This window comes from Dipodomys merriami, unplaced genomic scaffold, assembly GCF_024711535.1.
Source record: "Dipodomys merriami isolate MVZ:Mamm:240054 unplaced genomic scaffold, mDipMer1.0.p SCAF_32, whole genome shotgun sequence".
NCBI lineage: Eukaryota > Metazoa > Chordata > Mammalia > Rodentia > Heteromyidae > Dipodomys > Dipodomys merriami.
In genome coordinates this window covers 13805764-13829042 of record NW_027204715.1, presented here as the reverse complement: position 1 = coordinate 13829042, position 23279 = coordinate 13805764, and the positions used below count along the sequence as shown (strand labels likewise).

Genomic DNA, 23279 nt, shown 5'->3' with positions numbered 1-23279 from the left:
AAAATTAAATTAAAATTAAATTAAATTAAATTAAATTTAGAATGTGTAGAATGTGAGAAGTTCTTTTCCAGCTACACCAGACAAAGCTGTAATAACTAGACTACACAAGAATCTCAAAAACTAATTTTAATTATCAAATTTATGGAAGTAATGGTTCTCATGACATTCATTAATTGTCATTCAAATGTGAGATTCATTGTAACAAAGTCTAGGGTCATTTATTTCTGTATTGTTAATTTGTTTTTGTTTTTCTTTTTGGCAGTACTGGGGTTTAAACTCAGAGCCTCACCTGTATTGTTAATTTGTGACTACACATTTCTTTACTTGATTTATCTGGTTAAAAATATAGTTTTTAATTGAGCTTATATTTTTCTCTTGAATTGATATCTTTGTTACTGTTTTCAATTTCAATGTCTTCCCTTCTGACAAATTAAATTCTAATAGCTGGCTTTATGTTTATGTTAATATTTTATCAGTTGAAAGTGTAATACTAGGTGACTTGTTGCAGTTTTTTCTTTACTAATGCATGCTTTTAGTGATTCCAACTTCCTCTACACACTAGTTTTACTATCTCTCTAACATATATATTTATTTTATTAGCATATCTTAGTGGTAACAAACTGTTGATTGTGACATTTCTACATATCCATATAATGTATCTCCTTCAAACTCATGCATTTATCACTGTCCCTTACTTATCTCTTCTTAATGCAATTTTAAAATGTCCTATTTTCATACGTGAAATAAAACTCCATTAAACATACTGAAAACATACTCATTTTTGTTAATTCAAAAATCATTCACTTCTGAGTGTTCTTTAGCTTATAAAAGAGAAAACTGTTGTATTATTAAGAAAAGTATTACAAACAACAGGATATTTCAAGTTACGTTTTTGCTAAGTCTTTTTGTCTTCTTGCAAATGGAAGAGTGTTGGATATGAGTTCTCCTGTTTTAAGTTATTGAGATAGATTATCCCAGATGTTCTTTCTTGGTGTTGGTTCATGTCAGTTTGGAAGGAATGTGCATGGCATTGTCTTTGGATGTATCACTCCATAAATGTCAGTCAGATAACGCTGACTGCTGGTGTGCTCAGTTCATCTACATCTTAACTGATTTTCTGCCTGGTTGATCTATTGTAAAGTAAAAAAGAGATGTTGATGCCTGGATACAAGTAATAGATTTTTCTATTTCTTATTTAATATCTGTCAGTTTGTTTCATGTGCATATTGAAGACTGTAGGCTCTGCAGGGCTAACCCTTTCCTCCTAACTCATAAAGGTCCTTCATGATGTCTCAAAAAAATCTACTCTGACACCATTTGTCCCTGAAATTCACATAGTTACTATAACATTCAACTAATTTAGCATTTTGCATTTACATTACCTTGCTTTTATCTTTTGTGGTACTTCATCCTGTTTACATGCACAGCTGGAGCACCTCTGACCTGAACATACAAAATACATGTACAAAATGCCGCAGTGTGTTAAACCACTCAGTCCCTTCTGTGATAATGAAAATGGAAAGCTTACATTGTTCCCATGTGGAGGGTGACAAAACACAGGCACACTGAAATTATAGTGTAAATGTATTGACTGGCTGTGCATGTAAAGCATGCTTGAAATAAAAATGAATAATGTGATTTCACTGGGTCCCAACTACATTTGACATGTATTTTCAGACAAGAAACAATACTACATTAACCATATTGAAAACATACTCCTTTTTGTTAATTCCAAAACAATTATTCATTTCTGAATGATCTTAGAACAGGACATGTCATTATGTATGAGTAAACACTGAAAGTCTGCAAAATGTCCGAAAACTGCTGCTAATAAACATTTTGTGTTACAGATACTCAATCTTTATAGAAAGTATCTTTTTTTTTTTGTCGGTCATGGGGCTTGCACTCTTGGCCTGGTGCTGCCCCTCAACTCTTTAGCTGAAGGCAAGCACTCTACCACTTGAGCCACAGCACCACTTATGGTTTTCTGGTGGTTAATTGGAGATAGGAGTCTCACAGACTTTCCTTCCTGGGCTGGCTTTGAACTGTAATCCTCAGATCTCAGCTTCCTGAGAAGCTAGGAATACAGATGTGAGGCAGCAGTTATTTAATTCACTCAAGTAATATCTGATTGTTTAATGATAAATCTGTTAGTAAATGTTAGTGGTAGAAAGAGCCTTCATTGTGATAATTCTGTAGAGTTTTTTAATGTGTTTATTGTGAAAATACTGTACAGAGGGTTACAATTACATGAGCAAGGTAATGAGTCCATTTCTTATCAAGCATTGTTGCCTTCTTCTTTGTTTTTCCCCTACCATCCCTTCCATCCCACCTCCACAACTACATCCACTCCCCCCCCCTAAACTGTAAAGTTCATTTTTCAAGGTTCACTTTTCAACATAGCATCTTGTACATCTCATTGAATGGGTACACCTGTATCCCTATTTAAATAATTTCTTTTGTCCCTTCCTGTCCCCAAATTTTACCAACATCAAATACAATGAAAACAGGGGTTATACCAAGGGGGAGGGACACACAAAGCAACAAAAGTATCACCTTATCAATACCTTAGAAACAATAACAAGAAAGAAAAAAATTGTGTTTTTTTATTTTTTTATTTATTGTTGGTTGTGGGGCTTGAACTCTGGGCCTAAGTGCATCCCTCAGCTCTTCAGCTCAAGGCTAGTGCTCTACCACTTAAGCGACAGCGTCACTTCCGGTTTTCTGGTGGTTTATTGGAGTTAAGACTTTCATGGATTTTCTTTCCCAGGCTAGCTTTGAAACATATTCCTCAGATCTCAGCCTCCTGAGTAGCTAGTATTACAGGCATGAGCCCCCGACACCCTATATTTGTGTCTTTATCTTCTGTACAGTTTTAAATGGACAAATTGTTCCATTGTATCACTGAGCACTCCCTCTCCTTTTACTGATTAATATGCTTCATTATACTTTCTCCCTCTTGCTTTCTCTGCCTCTTTCATATAGATAGGTATATATGAACATATCTATCTATCTATCTATCTATCTATATATATATATATATATATATATATATATATATATGTGTGTAGCTTCTAATGTCCACATTCTAGATTTATGTCTCATTATCTCCTTTTTTATCTGGTTGTGGAACTTTAACTCAGTGCCTGGACACTGTCCCTAAGCTTTGGTTGCTTAAAGAAAGTGCTCTACCTCTAGAATCCCAGTACCACTTCTGTAAAGTTTTTTTTGAGCAGTTTATTGGAGATAAGAGTCTCATGGACTTTTTTCTCACACAGGCTTTGAACTGCAAACCTCAGATGTCAACCTCCTGAGTAACTAAGGTTAGTGGTATGAGCCCCCAGCCCAGCACTTAATTACCATTTGTTTAAAATCATTGATATCATCATCATTTTAGGTATTAATTCTATAGATGAGGGAAAACAAGTGACATTTTCTTTTTAAAGTTTTGCTTTTCTTAATATAATGATCATCAGTTTCATAAGTTCCCCTGCAATAGCAATTATTTCATTCTCTTTGGTTTAAATAATATTAGTGTATATGCATGCATTCAAGTTTTCCTTCATATATTCATTAGTTATTGGGCACTTTTCTAACATTGTACTAGAGCCCATTTTGCTGTGGATATGCTGTGAAGGAGGAGGACAATTCTATTAACTAGTGATTACCCAGTTGTATTTTGACCAAGCACAGGCGGCTTCTGCACCTGCATTCTCTCTGGAGGCAGAGAGTGGCAGGATTACTATTAAAGTTCGCCCTGGTCAAAGCTGGTGTATCCTCCTCACAACCAATAGTCATGGATGTGAATCCTGCCTTTCCAACTCTTTGGGTGAACAGGGTTGGAAGGAGCAGGATAGCCCCAGCCAATAAATTCAGGAGAATCTATTTAAACAGGAAAAATGTTTGTGGTGGTCCTGTCCTCTTATTACTCAGTAAACATTTCTAAGAGACTGTGGTTTGGGACAGCCCAGGGAAAATGAGATTGTCTTCTAAAAATCAGTCATCGCTCAAGCAGCGATAGCCAGCCCTGAAGTGAGGATGTCCTGAGTTAAAGCCAACTGGTAATTAAAACACCCAAAATAAACCTGTCTCAGCACTGTGACTTCTTTTTTTTTTCAGTCTTGGGGCCTGAACTCTGGGCCTGGGCGCTGTCCTTCAGCTTTTCAGCTCAAGACTAGCACTCTACCACTTGAGCCACAGCGACACTTCTGGCTTTTTCTGCTTATGTGGTGCTGAGGAATCGAACCCAGGGCCTCATGCATGCAAGGCGAGCACTCTACCACTGAGCCACCTTTCCAGCCACCAAGAGTATTTTTAGATGCAATAACTTTACTTTTATCATCCTTCTCCTACTATCTCCAATGTTTTTTCAGGCTAATTATTAATTACATGAGATGTTCATTTAATATGAAAATATCTCTCAGGTTGCTATATAATGTTCTCTATACACAAATGTACTATTAAAAGAAAGAGCAAAATGGGACTTTTTTTTTTTTTTTCTTATGTGGTGCTGAGGAATTGAACCCAGGGCCTCATGCATTGCAAGGCAAGCACTCTACCACTGAGCCACCTTCCCAGCCCCAAAATGGGACTTTATTAAAATGTGCTAGAATAAAAAAAAGTGATCTGAATCCAAGAAAAGTCAAATAAAATTTAGAACACATTTATTTTTCTAGATTGATATATATATATATATGCTTCAAATGTGCTTATTATTGGATAATCCTAATTATAGTGTTGAAGTCATATGTGATATTTTATAATTGCATTTTCAATTGTAACATACCAAAAGTTCCTATTTAGAAAGGAGATTGTGAAAGACATTAAAAGCAAGTTATAAGGATGAAGTATACACAAAAATTATCAAAGCCAAATGCTGATATTTACTCATTATGGCTTATAATATGAATTCTTATAAACTTCTCTAAAAATTCCTGAAAAGGTCATATACCAAATATAGGGATAAGAATGTGTCAGTTATTGACATAGAAGTGGAAGCAAATATGAAATAATTGCCCTTCAAATTTAGGTTAATTGTGAACCTGAGTAGCTAGATAAAACAGAGTCATACAGACAAAGCAAATTACATCTAAAATCTAAAGCAGCTGTTCTAATAATGACAATATAATTGTTAGAGAGCATTCTTCTCTCAGGAAGTTCGTCTTACAAACATTCAGATGACATGATTAATAATTTATAGAATTTTAGGATAGTGCTGTTTTGTTTTGTCTTTTGTTTTTGTTATATGTTGTTTTGCTGGTCCTGGGGCTTGAACTATGGGCACGCTAGGATGAAAGTCATGTTTCACTGATGCCAGGCTTGGAAAACATTTAAAGTGTTAACAGGTGATGTCATTAACTAAAATATTTAAATATTAGTCCAATATTTACATCCCAAAATGTTAGTCCAATATTTACAGCCCAAATAATTTTTAGTTTTATTTACAAACACATGATTTGTTTGGGGAAAGGTATGTGAGTTCATGAATTTGATCTCCCAAAATAAATACTTATTTCACAAAGAAAACTATATTTCTCCCCCCCCCCTATTCGAAGATGTACTGAAGCCTGAAAGGATGTGAACATGAGGATCCTGACTCCAGGACAGCCGAGGTAGAAAGGTTCTCAAGACCACTATACACATGAAATGTATCTATTATCCTACCTATGTGTAAGACTATAATTGGGATGAAGGTAGTGCCTGACCACACAGGAAAAAAACTACAAGAAACTTTGTTTCCACAAAAAGAAAGTACTACCCAGTACCACATGCCTGTGATCTCCAAGAACATGGAAAGGTTTCGTGGGTGAATTTTATTGCATGTTTGTGCCTAGACAGAGCTTAGAGGTGTGTCTCCATGATTTTGTTCCAGCCAGGATGTGGTAAAGCACTGAGTTCAAATCCTAGAGACCTGCACTTACTATTGTCAAAGAAGGAAGTGACAACCATTAGGTAAAGAGTAAAAACAGCACAGTGATAACAATGTCCTAAATGTCATTCCTCTCAAAGAGCTTTTTGGCAGGTAAAAAATTAATTCATCTCTTCTCCCACTTGTTCGATCTCAAAGACATTTGATTTCTGCAGTAAACTACACTGTCAATTGATTTTTTTTTAACTCTCAAAGAGATTCCCATGCTAATTCTTACAGCAGCCTAGGAGCTGTTTTATGCTGTAATTTCTGCCCCACAGGGGGGGAAAGAAAAAAAAAAAGAATTTTCATCTGTTTCTTAGTTCCCAGACTTGAGACGTTTGTGTTTTTCAGATGGAAAACCTGAAACCCTGAAAAGTCATTTAATTTCCCAGGGTCTCAAAGCTAATAATTTTCAGAACTCTAATATTGAACTTTTTTTGGACTTCCATGATTACAGCCTTTCCATATTATTTGTCTGTCTCCTCTTGACACATTTAAGCTAATAATCTCTTACTTATCTCCAGCCTGTTTCATTTTCTAGTCTGTATAGAATTTGTTTAAAATCATCTGCCAGATTTGTTCCCAGTTTCTGCCAAGCACAAGTCCTCCCTCAATATCTCTGCAGATAATCAAGCTTTCATATTGAGAGAGCGACTATTAGCTCTACTTTTTCTTCGGCTTTCACTCGTGCTGTCCCTCATCCCTTATCTTATACACACCTCTACCACCATGTTCAGAGACATCCAGATTCTGGGATCCTTAAATAGTGCCTCACATTTGTAGACATAATAAGGTGTAGTTCCCAATGTTGTTTTGATTTGCATTTCTTTTATGGCCAGAGATGGTTAACATTTCTGCATTTGTCTATTGACCATTCTTTCAGACATGTTTCTCTTTAAATCCTTAGCCCACTTGTTAATGGGGTAGAATGTCATTGCCCCATTCATAAGGAAATGGAGAGACCTGGAAAAATAATATTAAGCAAAGCAAGCCAGTCCCAAAGAAATATAGGTTTCATGTTTTTCTTCATTTATAATAACTAGAATATGTCTATGATACTCTTAGCAGGGTATCACAATAGCCCTATTGCTAAGTGCATAGGACCATAAATAAGGAGAATATCAAAACGAACACCATGGATTGGAAACAAAAGGTTCTTATTATATCCTGAATGCAGTTATTTCTATATTTTTCTTTTTGTTTTTGTTTGCTACCCTTTGTCTTGTATATGCTTATCAGATCTGTGGAAGGGAAAGGGAGTCACAAAACCAGCAGGACAAAGGATGAACTAATGCAGCAATGGTACTCATTAGACACTATGTTAGAAATGAACTATACAACCAGTGGGGGAGGGGAGTGGGAAATGATAAGTGGGAGATAATGAAGGAGGATGTAACAGTGTTTAAAAAGAAATGTATTGGTCACCTAATATTTTTATTTAAAAAGATGTAGTTCCTAATAAAGTGTTTTTTGTTCAGGTCACTATTCTGCTTATAATCATTTTCTTTCTACAAATTAATGCATATTTTGTTGTTTTAAATGATTATCAAGCAGTCATTATATTAATTTCACTTTGAAAATACAATATGTTCATATTCTGAGAGTCTTCCTTGTTACAGTGTTATCTTGTATTCATCATCCTATGTGAGCCAGTCAGTAATGAAGCTGCATTCAAGAAAGGACAGTTTAGTTTCTATTTTCATATTTTATATAAAGTCCCCATAAATCATATACAATACAATTCCTTAAAGTTGCTTACCATTCACAACCATAATTAATATGTATCAGAAATTCTTTTTTCCACTTAGATTTTGTATTATTATTTTTAAGTATTTGTACAGAGGATCTGCAATTTAACAAAGCAGTTATTGAGTGCAATGCATCTTGATTAATGTCACCTTTTTCAGCATTCTTACCTATCTCTCCCCTTCTAACCCATTGACTCACTCTTATTTACTTAATAGGATGTCCAATAAACTCTTGGATGCCATATTTAAATTATTGCAAAAGGAAATACAAAGATGGTATCATGTCACCCTGTTTTCATCCAAGTAAGCAGACTCAGTATACTACAGTTACTAAAGTTACTAAAACATTTAAGAATAATGTCATTTTATAATGGATATACTTTTTTTTCTTCCCTGGCTGGCTGAAGGTCTGCTGCCATCATGAATGACACAATAACTACCTGGACCAGGAAATTCATAACAGACCAACTACTTCAGAGGAAGCAGATGGTCATTGAAGACATTCAACCTGGAAAGAGAATCATGAAAACGTGCTAAAGTGAACAAGACCACACCCATGTCATCTTTGTATTTGGATTCAGAACCCATTTTGGTAGTGGCAAGACAACTGTCTTTGGCATGATTTATGATTCCTTGGAGTATGCAAAAAAAAGTGAGCCCAAACACAGACTTGCAAGATATGACCTGTATGAAAAGAAAAAGACATCAGGGAAACAGCAAAAGGAACACAAGAACAGAATGAAGAAATTCAGAAGGACTGCAAGTGCTAATGTTGGAGCTGGCAAAAGCCAAAGGATAAAGATCCTGCTATGACTTTACCTGCACTGATGACAAATTATTCACGAAATGATTAGTAAACTGCAAAAACCTTCAATAATTTAAAAAATGAAGTTGATATAAACATATTATTCTTAGTTGACAAACTGTTCTCATAGTAGTGAAACAAACATGATCTTAACTATCCAAGAAGATACCAAAATTAATTGAAAATTCTATTCCAATGCAATATTTCAATAAAATTTTATGCATTTTAAGACATTTCATGAAAGTTGATTTTTTTAACTTTTAACCATACTTATTCACAAACAAATATGTTATTAATTTATTCTGCATGGACACCATAGTAAACAATGGGGAAGTAAAATAAAATCACATATTTTCATGATCTTCGAGGAAATAAGTTGATTTTATATACATATACATATATATATCAGTTCAATTTCATATGTATCTATGATGGTTACTCTTCTAGCTTAATAACAGATGTATTGTTTGATGATTAATTACATATTTTCCCTAGTGTTCTCTTAGCACTCATGTAAAACAATTAAGCATCCTATAGTATTATTAACAAATTATATAGTTGTACCAAACGGAGTCTAATTTCAGTTCCTAATTCTAAACTATTATTTATCACATTGCATATAGTTTATTATTGCCTTTCTTTGCAGAATATCATATGCACAATATCATCTTAGTATTCTCTCCATTTTGTCTTATGTGTAGACCAAACAGTATATAAGGTTTAAGTAGATGCCAACAATGCAGTACAAGACATACATCATATATATATATATATATATATGATAAAATATGTTGTTTGTTTTATATACCCATATAATAACCTGTTCTCTTATGTATTGCCTTTCTCTGTTCAAAAGTAGAGCTATAAGTATGGGAGAGTCAGTAATTAACTTAGGCCTTTGGAGTAGTCAGAATTAGGGTTCAGGGTGTTTAACCTAACTTCTTTTTACTTGAAGTCCTTCTTCAGTATAGAATACAAGTTTTTTATTCTTCTCCCTTATTTATATCCTCCATCTCACTCATTCCCTGTCCTCTCCCCCACCCTGCCTCTTCTAACTCTACTATAAACATATACCTCTCACATTCATATATATAAATGATATATTCATATATATATGATATATATGATATATATATCATATATATCATATATATATATATATATATATATATCTGAAAACTATACCCTTCCCATACTAACCTTATATCACAAACTCAAGGTTTTCTTCTGATAGTCAAATTTTAACAGTACAATTTCACAACAAAATTGACCTCTACATTTCCACTCAATGTTTTCTATAAGCCCTGATAAGTGAATCTCAATGAAGGGACAGAGCATCAGCTGTCTAATCAAACAAGGAAACAGAGAATAGCCTATCTAGAAGATCAGAGATTCTCAAAAGATAAAAACGTCTTTAAATGGGCAGAACACACCAGAGAAATACTGGAAATATTAAAATTCAAGGAAATACAATGATTACTGCCAACACTAGAGAACAGAGCAGGAAAACAAGGAGCTAGAAGACACTTCACAAGTTACATGGAATACTTTGCTGATATTTTTAATTAATTAATAGTCTGAAAACATATATAAGCAATTCATGAGCATGATGAGATTAACCAAAGAATAATGAAACAATTCATGGAGAACACAAACAACAATCTAAATGAAGTCCAAAAGATAGCAAAGTATTCCAATGTAAAAGAAGCCACTCAGATAAAGAGACTAAAACTCAGAGGTTCTTAGAAACCCTAAACCAAAATCGTGGCAAAGTTTCAGGATATAAACTTAACCTACAAATATCAATACCTTTTCTGTATGCCAACGACGAAAAGAGCAAGGCTGAAATCAGTACAACAACTTAATTTGCAATAGTCTCAAAAAAAAGCCCTAGGTGTTATCGTAATCAAAGATGTAAATTACCTTTATTATGAAAACTTAAAAAATCTGCCAAAAGAATTGAAGCCAATTTAAGGAAATGACAAAATCTACCATTCTTCTGGATAAGAAGAGTTTGGCAATATTGCCTAGAGCACTTTTCAAATTCAATGCAATATTAATGAAGATACGAACAACTTTCTTCAATAAATAGAGAAAACAATCATAAAATTCATATAGAATAAAAAAGACCCAGAATATGAAAAACATTCCTTTGTAGGAAGAATAGTTTGGGAGGAATATCAATATCAAACTTCAAACTTTATTACAAAGCCATAGTGATGAAAATTTTGGTGAAGGCAAAAGAATAGCCTGAGGACCAATGCAACAGAAGACCTAGAAATAAGCCCACAACATATAGCCACCTAATACTTGATAAAGGTAGCAAAAAACATAGGTTGGAAGAAAGACAGCCTCTTCAACAAATGATACCAACAAAACTGGCAGAAAGATGAAACTAGATCATCTTATATCACCCTGCAGCAAAATCAGTTCTAAATGGTTCAAAGACTTCAATGTCATGCAGATAAGGTGAAAATATTACATGAATGGGTAGGCCTTTTAGGCACAGGTTCACACTTGCTAAATAAAGATCTTGAATGACAACAAATCAAAGACAGAAGGTATAAATAGGATTACATCAAATTGAAGAGTTTCTTCATGGCAAAGTACATAGCAATCTTGACATATAGAAAGCCCAAAAGATGGTAAAATATTTTTACCAGTTATATTTTAGACAAGAACCTTTGAGTTGAAAGATTACTCTGCCCCTCAAAAAAAATAAACCTTCAAGAACTCAACAACCCAATCAATTCTCAGAAAAAGAGGTAAGAATGGCCAAGAAAAATCAAGAGATATTCAACATCTCTAGCCATAAAAGAAATGCAAATAAAGACAACATTGAGATTCCATGTCACCCTAGTTAGAATGACAATTATCAAGAAAACTAACAATAACAGATGCTAGCAGTGATGTGGCCAAGGGCATGCTACTATACTGTTGGTGAGAATGTAAACTCATTTAACCACTGTAGAAACAAGGTGGAGGTTCCTCAAAAGACTTAACATAAAGCTTCCCTATGACTCAGCAATCCCATCATGTGGCATTTATCCAAATGACCACAAACCAGGCCACACGAAAGTCAAAAGTACAACCATGTTCATTGCAGCATTATTTACCATAGCTAAAATATACAATCAACCCAGATGCCCCTCAGTGTATGAAGAGATCAAGAAAATGAGGTATATATACAAAAAGGATTTCTATTCATCCATCTGAAATAATGATATTGTACCATTTTTTATTGTGAAAATACTGTACCGAGGAGCTACAATTACATGGACAAGATAATGAATACATTTCTTATCAAGCATTGTTACCTCCTCCTTTGTTTCTCCTTCCTAAAAGAAATGAAAGACTTGGAAAAAAAGTATATTAAGTGAAGTAAGCCAGATCCAAAGAAACAGATTGCATGTTCCCCTCATTTGTAGTAATTGTAATTAGAATGTGCCTATAAATCTTTAAGTAAACATATTAAATGATATATATATTATGATTCAAATACATATATATATGAATTTTATATACACATAGGTTAAACCTACGTGTATAGACCTATGTGTATATGACATACATATATATTAAACATACACGTGCACGTGCACAGAAACACACACACACACACATTGAAACATGGTAAATTATGTAGGTCCCTGGACAGTCACAGATGGAAGCCAAATGAGTTTTGGCATAGGAGTGGATCACAAAGGCCTATGTAAATATAATTATATCAGTGATATTATATGAAATGAACCCAAAGGAAAGGAAACAAGAGATTGTGTTTTAGCTGCTATTGTTGCTGTTTTTGTTTTACTTTACTTTTATCTTGTTAGTTTGTCTATGAGTGGGTAAGAGGGCATCACCGGAAAGGTAGAATAAAGGGTGATAAAGTGTGAAAAAATATAGCAATGTTACTCACTAAACACTGTAATTAGTGTACTCTCTAGACACTACGTTTTGTGGGGGGATATAGTGGGGAAAAATTGAGAGAGAGTGGGGAAAGGGGAAACATAATGTACTCATTGTTTTCCTCATGTATAATAACCTCTCTGTATATCACCTCTACAATAACAATTATCTGCCTATCTATCTAGTTAGATAGACAAACAAATAGATAGATAGATGATTCTATTGACAGCAAATCTTCACTCAAAAAGCAAAGTCTTACACAGATAACACAGAGTAAAAACTTAAGCATTTCTTCTGTTTGTTGGCACAAGTTGGATTTCTACACACAGCTCTATTTCAATGTATAAATAAATGAAATGAAATAAAATAAAATAAAATAACTTATAAATAAGAACTTCTAGATCTCCTGGTTCATCAATATTATATGTGGAAAAACTGTAGGGGGGAAAAGAGAAATTCCTCAAATTAGAGCTTACACTCTAGATTCAAAGTTCTCAGAAATGTATATTTTTAACATCATGGTGCTTAGTAGTATAGTTATTGTATTGCATTACTCTCCTGCCTGAGGACATTTGGGCCTATGGACTCTCAAATAAACACTAATAAGTAAAGATAGCACTTTTTTAAAATGCAGGCTTCAGGCAGTTGGTTGTAAAATTATCTCTGTAGTCAAAGTACTGGCAACCTTCAATATCTGAATTATGCATTTAACAGGATACAGTGTGGGAGCAGGCACTAATTCATCACAGAATGGATGACATTGTTGCTAAGTTGTTTACATTTGTGAAAATTGGATGTGTTGGCAATAAGTAAAATGAGCAATAAAATGCACTGGGGATTGTGACATTATATTTTATCTGTGTAAACTGTAGGGAAACATTAGCAACCAAGAAGACCTGCTGTGGAATTGAAAATGGAGATCAAAGAGAATGAAATATATGCATAAAATTTGATTAAAAGTGTGAATCAAGTACTTAAACTAAGACTAGAGGAAAAACACAAGAAAGACTTGGTTAAGGAATCCTTTTTTGTTTGAAATAGATTACTCCTATATTTATTTTGTGATGGAAAATAATCAAGCTTGTAACTTGATTTTAGAATTAAAATGGCCTATAACTTTGATGGGTTTCATAATAAATGAATTCATATTTTGTTTTTGTAGACCTATCATATGACACAGAAAACTAGTCGCTCATGAGTAAAGGACACTCTCAAACTACTTTATAGAGTTTTAAAAAATCACAAATTGGCATAAAATGCTTTATGTACTTTTCATGTGAGTAGAGTGATTAGACACTTATAAATTATATGAAAGAGGTTTGGCTTAATTAATATTTAATAAAAATGAATCTTCTTTAAAACTAAGATTTAAACTGCATTCAAATACAAGATCTGCTAGCCTGTTTCTAATTGAACAACATTGTTGTAGAATGGAGAAGTCCCACAGTAATCCTAAAATATGAACCTGGAAATGCTTGAAACTTAATTCACAGATCTGTGGTAGGAGGACATGGAACGTTGTCCTAGTGCTAGGATACAAGGGAATAGATCTGAAGAAAGTCAGTTTCATTGGGGTTTATAAGGACCAGGCTTTTACCTTGCATTCTATGAGCATGGAATTAGAAAAGGCTGTTTATAATCTCAGATCCTTAGCAGATATCAAATCTACCAAAGTTTTAACAGTGGATGACCCATTCTCAGAACTATGAGGATTAAATTTCTATAACTTTAAAATATATAAGATATGAATTAAATAAAACAGGCATAATGCACTAAAATCTATATGATTTAGGTATTTTGTTATACTAATCCAATAAATTATAAGACAAAGGTAATTTGAAAGACTAAAGACTAGTTTATAAGCTGAGAAAGATAAGTGTGCACATAAGAAATTGTAAGAAACATATTAGTATCTATGGGGTATAATATAAATCTAAGTCACTTTGTTAGTGGCATTTGAAGAGGCAAAAAGCAATATGCTTTTTATTCACAGAACCAGCCTTCATGTCAAACATATAATGGGTGAAGGTAGATTTGTCATGGAAAATACTACTATGGACATAGGAGATGAGCTCTGAGGCTTTTAAAGAAGAACCTCAATAATTTTGGAAAATGAATACTTTCGGAGAGCAAGAAATCCACCTTTAAAACTAAAGTTGAGCATGAAATGTCACACTGGGGACTTTGGTTAATATCAATGGTGTCACTCTCAGACCTATATATATCGAAGCCCTTTGGTAGCGTTTGCTGTTATTCAATAAGGAAACAAATGCAAACAAGTAAAATAAACAAATAAAAATACATAATTTAATTAGTGGAAGCCTACCTTCTTGCTCAGTTTATAGTTGTGTCTAAAAGTTTAAATATTTTTAATTCCAATTTCATGAGTTGTCTGAGCTACCTTATTGCATGCATTATCCAGTCCATTCTAGTTGAAATTAATTATTTGAAAATAGTAGTCAATTCATAAGGAGATGATGAAAGATATTGATTTTTGGATTTAGAGTTTGCATAAAGAGAAGATGAAATTCATTGATTTTAGTGCAATAGGTATGAACTAGTGATTGAATCTTTTTATATGCAAATACAGCTTGTGTTAAATAAATCATTTGTCAAATTATTTTGGTTACCTTTTAATGGTCTGCTGCATGAAGATAATTTGTCATTTGCTTAAGTAACCATCCAAGGATGGAAGTTTAAATGAAGGGAATTAGAAATGATTTGAAGTTATTGTGATGGTTAAAAATATTCCTGTTTGCCTTCAGCAGTGGTTATGGTTTAAGCAGTGAAGAGCTGCGAATATGAGCAAATAGAGTGCCAAATTTAGCAAAGCAATGAGGATATGAAGTCTGATTCCACATAAAGTGTTTTGAGTAAGCTTTACTCTTGACCATCATACTGAAAACTTTGCTACCACAAAATTGTATAACAAAACACAAGCTAGAGAGTTATTCAGAATATTTTTGTGCTTATATTCAGACAAAAATATGAGGAATAACCTATTAGACAGTGACAAAGCTAAAAAGGTTGAGTTTGAAGTATACAAATGCAAAACCCTCCAATGATGTAAATTGTGAGGTTCATTTCCTTGAAGTAGTTGGTTCATCTCTCTTGAAGTAGTAGGGTAAGATGCTCAACTGCATCTTGGGAACTTTTGAAAAAAAACTGATACTTTTAAGTCTCCTTAGTTACATAGGTTAAGCTGTATTTTTTATGTGTTTTCACTGATATTTAGATATATTGATATACATAATAATCATGAACATCTCAAATTGAAGCCAGGACTTAAAAAAAGAATGATGTCCTAGAAATAGCAGCAAAAAGCCCTTCTTCCAAAGTCAATTAGCACTCCACAATTCCTGTAAAGAACAGTAAAATAGAAATAATTTCCATCTACTTATACAAAACATCACTTGTAACAACTTATGAACTAAGTAACAATACTAGGAATTTTTTGAAAATATATTGTGTACCAGCATTTAAAGCTATAATTCCAGGAGAAAAATGCAGATTATTTTTACTTCTACACTATGAGCTAAAATAACTGCAGATTCACTCTCATCACCTCCATAATCAAATTTTAAGTAATCAAAATATATTTAAATTTTTTACCAAACAATTTAGATGGACAAAATATGATTCTACAGAGATCCACATAGAATTATACAATAAATCATATTCCAATTACATTGCTAAAGTGTTTAATCCATGGCCATTGCTTTTGTGATGCAATGTCCATATGGCAAGGTGCTGTGAGGGACGGCCCTTTCCTGTCCCATGGATGTTTTCACTTGTGGGACCGTAATGCAAAAGTGCAGTCCTGCTATGCAACATTCAACATGAGCAAAGCTTAGTCTATTTGTTTTCCTAATATGTCTAAAACAATTACACATCTAAGTGCTGAGCTTTTGATTGTTTTAGCACACATATGGAAGAGAGAAGAGACTGAGATATTCAAGGCATTTTTACAATATAATAACATTCCTAAAGTTCATGAAAAACTACTTATATATGGTTGATTAATCAAAATTTTAAAAAGTTACACGAAGAATATCAATTTGATACCTAGAATTGCTTTGTCATTTTCATTATATCTATAACTTCAATGTGTGTGTGTGTGTGTGTGTGTGTGTGTGTGTGTGTGTGTGTGTTACAGTTGATTTTAAGAGAGACAGAATAGTATAATGAAACAATGTAATAGCAAGGCCATTTAGATGTCTTCACATTAAAGGTAAGAAAACCATTAAGAATAATTGGATGTTTATGTCACAGAGCAGAACAAGGTTATGTTTTGCATAAATCTGATTAAAAGCAATCATAATCTTTTTTTTTTGGGTGGGACTTGAACTCTGGGCCTGAGAACTATCCCTCAGCTCTTCAGCTCAAGGCAAGCACTCTATCACTTGAGCCACAGAGCCACTTCTGGTTTTTCTGGCGTTTTTTTGGAGATAAGAGTGTCACAGACTTTTCCTGCGCAGGCTGGCTTTGAACCTCGATCCTGAGATTTCAGCCTCCTGAGTAGCTTGGATTACAGGTGTGAGACACCAGCGCCCGGCCTAGCAATCATAATCTTAATTTAGTTCAAATATGATTCCTTTTCAATTCTTATACCAGAATGTAGGAAAGATTTATAATATAGAACATGAATGAACAAAATCTAATAATCACTCTCTCTATATACATATATATAATTTAATTTCTTTTAATAAATACAAACCATAACAAGCATCATATTCTAACACACATAAAAGTACTACTACCAATGAAGTAAACACTAAATATTTTTTCTCTTAATCAGAGACTGTTCATTCTTCAAAGTGATGCTGTTTTGATTTTTTTTCTGCCATGCCTGTGCTTGAACTCAGGACCTGGTGATTTTCTCTGGTTTTTTTTGTTCAAGGTTAGTATTCTACCACTTGGGCCAGAGCTCTCCACTCTGGCATTTATTGGTAATTAATGGGCAATAGTAAATGGGGTTGCCTTTGAGCCACAGTCATTAGATCTCAGCCTCCAGAATCGCTCGGATTACAAGAGTGAGGAACATTTCCAGCTGATTCATTTTCTTTCTCATTCAAGAGTTAGCATGCATAGTCCTGTTTAAAATCACTATCAGCATTGTTAATTGGATCATAGAGTAAAAGTTATGCTTTCTTGATGAAAGTATGAAATGACAGAGAAGGGCTAAAATGAAGACATGTTAGATACAGTCTTCAGTTAGTAGAGGATGGGCTAAAGAGATTTGGGAATAGCTTGTGAACTGGAGTCTTATAGAGCATCACTCTGATAACTAAATATGTGTTGTACTCAGATTTCTTTTCTGTTTCTCATTCTTTCAGCACTAAAATCTCTGTTCAAAATACTTGTAGTGCTTGCATCAGTAATATTAATATATGCTAAGTTTTAGAAGGTATTTTTCTGTTTTTGTTTTTGCCAGTCAAAGGGCTTGAACACTGGGCCTGGGCTCTGTCCCTGAGCTCTTGAGGCTCTTCTATATGAGCCACAGCTCCACTTCTGGTTTTCTGGTCGTTAATTTCCTGCCTGGGCTGGCTTTAAACTGCAATTCTCAGATCTCAGCCTCCTTTGGAGGTTGGATTACAGGCGTGAGCTTCCTGTGCCCTGCTTTAGGTTCTTTTTGTATATATTTCAGTGTCATTATTTGACAAACTGTGTTTTAACCAAGTAGTTTATGAATACATTATATGATCTATATTACCCCTTTCAACAATTCTCACTCATCCTTTCCCTACCCATCCCTTCCCTTAGTCTTCTTAATTTTGTGGGATATACATTAGATTTTTGACTGTAGTCTCCCACCTTGTGCTCGTTTGGACTTTTCTGAGGTGATAGTGCACTTGAGTTACTTTCTACATAGTGATATTTTGGTTTCCTTGGTACATTTTTTGGTAGTACTGATATTAGAACTCAAGGTAATATGATTGTGGCTTAAGTCACCGTTGGCATCTCTATTCTCACCCCTTTCTGATTTAGTTGTTTTGCATATAAGGCCTTGCTTTTCTTCCCAGGAAACACCAATACAGCAAATCAAAGGCCTATACAGCAATCTTCCTTCTTTAAGCTTCCTGCATAGTTCATATGGTGCCCAGATTTTTCACTAAATGGGGTCATGCTGACATTTTTTCTCTAGGATTTCCTGGTATCACAGTTTTCCCCAAACTTCATCTCTTGATTACATGGGATTACAGGCCTGAGCCACCAAAGCCTGCTGTTTTATGATTTTTCTTAAACTTTCTAAGAAAATATATAACATATGAATCACTTCTTCATAAAAAATAAATCTTGAACAATCCAGAATTACAAGCTGAAGAATCTGACTAGGATAGTACCAACTTTAGTGAATTTTTAAAGTCTGCCCAAGTATTTTAAATTATTTTGAAAATTTGGTCTATATGTTTGTAAATCAAAAACTTTAAATACCTATCAATTTAAAAATTCACTGACTGAATTGGTATGGTAAGTTATATCTGGGAATTAGTGAATCCATCTTAATGGACTTCAAGATTCCCTTTGGGAGAACTCTACCGGCATATAAATTGTTCTCTAGTGTAGAACAGGTAGATGTGCTCTAACCATAAAAACAACTTTGCAATTTATTCCCTACAGAAGAATTTTCCACATTAGCAGTGAAAAATATAAATTTGTTCAGTAGAAGGTTAGAAGGGCCTAGGCTGGGTTCTATTCCCTTTCTAGACACCTGTTAGCTCAATGTGTTTCATGACCTACAGGTTAACGTAGGATGGACTGTTCTTCAAGGGTCCCATATACAGAGGGGAAAGGGGGACACTCATTGTCAAGGCCTCTTCTGCCCTGGGAGCATGTCTGAGCTTTGGGGGACTGTCTCGCAATGACCCCTCAAATTCTGTCATTCCCTGATGCTCATTTCCATGGAATGTGTGCAGGACTGGCCAGTCCCATGCAGGCTGGTAGACTGTGTTCACTCGGCTGACTTTACGATGAGTAGTCTGATTTTTTTTTAAATAAGTTTTTTTATTGTGAAAATACTGTACAGAGGGGTTGCAATTACATGAGCAAGAAAATACTACACTTCTTATCAAGCATTGTTGCCTCCTCCTTTGTTTTCCCCACCATCCCTTCCCATCTCCACAGCTACACTCCCCTCACAGCCCCCTCCCCACGCCTAAATTGTAAAGTTCATTTTCGACATAGCATCTTGAACATCTCATTGCTGCAATGGGTCCACCTGTATCCCTATTTAAACAATTTGTTTTGCCCTTCTGCTCCCCAACACAGTTCTCATGGTTTTTCTTATTTGCATTAACTAGCACATGTCTGAGACAAGCAGCAAAGGTCAGATAAAATGATGTTAAGCTAAATGAACCCCAAGATAAGGACACAATTTTTTTCTTTCTTGCTATTGTTTCTAACATATTTATAAGGTACCACATGATTTTTTTCTTGTTACTTTGTATCTGCCTCCGCACAATATAATCCCTCTTTTCACCGTATTTGATGTTGGTGTGTAGCTTGATTGTCCATTGTTATTTATATAAATTCTCCGTGATTGAAATGGACCAGACGCTTTCCTTAACTGTGCTGTCTTCGCTCTCTAAGGAGTGATTTCCATTCAAGCTAGAGTTGTTTCTCAGCTTTGGCAATTTCATAATAGAATTTTCACCTTGCCATCTCTTTCCTGGTGTTTAAAACTGATAGTGCCACACTCAACAAACAGTATGTAATAACAAAATAGAAAGCCCCAACCCAAAGGTAAAATTGGAAACCACTGCACAGCCAACATGTGGAGAAAATGATTTGGAATTCTCTTGATGTCGTCTTGACTGAAAGGAATATTGGGACACATTATAAAATGCACTAACGTAGCTGCAGTCTTTATTTTAGATAAGAAATAAATGCATTTTAATTTAAATTACATTTCAAATTCTGGCATAAGTGACTTATGCTTATAATTCTAGCTACCAAGGAAGCTGAGATCTGGAGGACTTTTCAAAGGGAGCCTGAACAGAAAAGAACTTATATGCAAAATTTAAACAAATAAACAAAGGCAAAAAGCTGGATTGGAGATGGGTAACTCACATGGTAGAACAACAATCACACTAGTGTAAAGCTCAGAGTTGAAACCCCAGTATTGCCAAAAATATCGATCATAATTATACTTCTCTATTAATATGTATATACATCCAAACATTCTTTAAAATTTCAATGCTACAGATTATGATAAAATTAGATGTTCCTATAATTTATCCAATTGTGCCCTTAAAATAAGTGAATAACATCTGGTAAATGAAATGCATCTCTCTAAAACTGTGAAGAAATATGTTTACTTTATTGGTTTCCTTTAGAATATTTTTTTTTGTTGGTCAGTCATAGGGCTTGAACTCTGGACTTGGGCCCTGTACCTGCGCTCTTCAGCTCAAGGAGAGTGCTCTACTGCTTGAGCCACAGTGCCACTTCTGGTTTCCTAGTGGTTTATTGGAGATAAGAGTCTCATGGACTTTCCTGCCTGGGCTGGCTTTGAACCATGATCCTCAGATCTCAGACTCCTGAGTAGCTAGGATTACAGGTGTGAGCCACCAGCGCCCAGCTAGAATACTTTTTGTATTTAAAAAGATAAAACGCTATTACAATGCTCAAAGTTAAAAACTGTTGCTTACAATCTAATTACCAGCATATGTGCATATTAATCTCCTTTTTTGTCATTTGTAGGATTTGAGCTCATAGTTTATGAGCTGTCCCTCATCTTTTTTGCTCAAGCCTAGTGCATGATACTATTTTGAACTATAGTAGCTACCTTTAGTTTTCTGGTGGTTAATTGGAGATAAGAATCTCATAGTCTTTCCTTCCAACACTGGCTTCAAACATTAACCTCAGAACTTAGAGGAGCTAGATTACAAAGGTGAGCCACTGGTACCTAGCTACATATTAATCATTTAATTAAAAATACAGTAAAAGAAACCGAATATAGAAAATATAGAAAAGTAATTGACAAGACCCTCTAAATTCTAGCCTTAAATCATAGATGATGAATGGACCACAATGTATTTGAATATATTACTTTGTCTATAGGAAGTTCATTAGAAACATTCATACAAATCTTATCAACGAACATGGAGTAAGATTATGAATGAGGATGTTTTATGTTCTGGACCAGGTAGGCTACAAGAGAAGTTCTTGGAATTCAAACTGAAGAAAAAAAATGCTTTCGAGATTTGTTATGCTTTATTTTTTGTACTAGGTACTTCCTGTGACTTTCCAAGGGACGAATAGTGTGGGAAAGAGCAGAAATGGAGACCATGCTGTCTTTGCTGCCATTGGAATTGAGGGCATCTAGCCAGCATGGCTGAGAGGTTGTAGTGCAGAGGAGCCCAACATGAGAGGACTAATGCTCACAGAGGTCAGGGAGAATGGGACAAAAGCAAAGTTTTACAGGAAAACATCAGTGTTATTGCCTGGTATACATATGTGAGTGCTCACTGTATTTATTAGTACAGATGATGACTGAGAAACTTCCTTGATCATTCTATCTGTCCTAGTTTCTACACCACAGTGACCTGAGCTCTAGGAAACAATTCCCTTTCAGATGCTGTCCTTCAGTATTCTAATGATGTATACACACTCCACGGTAGGAAAATGTATTGGTTTTCTAAATATGATCTTCTCGGAAACATCCAGGATTATGACAAGGTATCCAAATAACCAACAGTGATTTTATTCATTATTCTGTTGACAACATTCCAGTACTTTCTCTCTTTGTATATTAAGTACATTATTCTAACAGTATTTTGGTGTATTTTATTTGTCTTTTGATGCACATGTGTATGAGTTCTTTTTGGGTAAACTTGTCAGTTTGGAAATACACAATTATTAAATTTTTGTCTATTGAATTAGTCCCCTTTTAAGTTAAAGAGGCATATTTCTGTATTAATATTTATATATCATTGAGAATTAATAAAGTTAACTATATAATTATATATTGATAAGATAATATTAATGTTTATGATTTTGCCTTTAGAACATAGTACATAAAACATTCAATTGAAAACTATCTTAATAGCAAAGAAGTACTGTGAGTGAATTTATAAAGAAATTTATTAGGGCTGCCCATAGTTGTGCCTACCTATAAGCCCATTTACAATAAAGGAAGGAAATCATGAGGATTGAAATTCAAGGATAGTCGAGGCAAGAATTCAGTGAGACATTCAACTCATAAAAGTAGCTAGTGTGATTGTGCAAATCTGTAATTTCAGCTAGTTTCCAGGCAGAAGAGAGAACCTCAGTGTGAGATCAGTACTGGGCAAAAAATATGACACTGTAAGAAAAATAATTTAGAGCAAAAACAATTGGAAGCATGGCAGCTTACCTATTGAGAGGAAGGCTTTGAACTGAAGTCCAAATACTATCCTCCAAAAATTTAGCAGACATTATGAATTCTAATACATGCCCTGAAAATACAAACTCAAATAATGTTGTGATTTTTTACTTAGGAATGTATTATGATTATTATTTCTACAAACATTTAAAATATAAGCTTTCTTGTGACATTTTTAAAAGATGAAAACTGTTTCCTTCTTTAGTAATACTATGGTTAGTTTCAGATTATGTTGCAACAAGGTGAAGTGTTATTCAATGAAGATTTAACTTCCAGGAGGTTTAGAAGAGAAAACTGGTGGCTGACTTCGGGCTATCCACCTGGTAATTGCAGAAAGAACTTGTTAGGCCCCTGTAGGCTGAATGAACACAGGCTCTATAAGCTGCTGTGCAATCACCCAGCAGAGAAAAGACTTTGAAGGTGAATGCCTTAGGAGTTCTTGAGCACACAGGCTGAAGGAAGAATTTTAATTCAAAGAATGCAAACCCTCTTGATTTCTGTGAGGATAACTTACCAGAACCACTGGGAAGAAACTACTTCATTCAG

The 23279-nt window shown here is 34.4% G+C and overlaps 1 pseudogene; it reads left to right on the top strand.

Moving 5' to 3' along the window:
- Positions 1–8079: 8079 nt before the first annotated feature.
- On the top strand, positions 8080–8472 carry LOC138841505 (small ribosomal subunit protein eS24 pseudogene; annotated as a pseudogene).
- The last annotated feature ends 14807 nt before the right edge of the window (positions 8473–23279 follow it).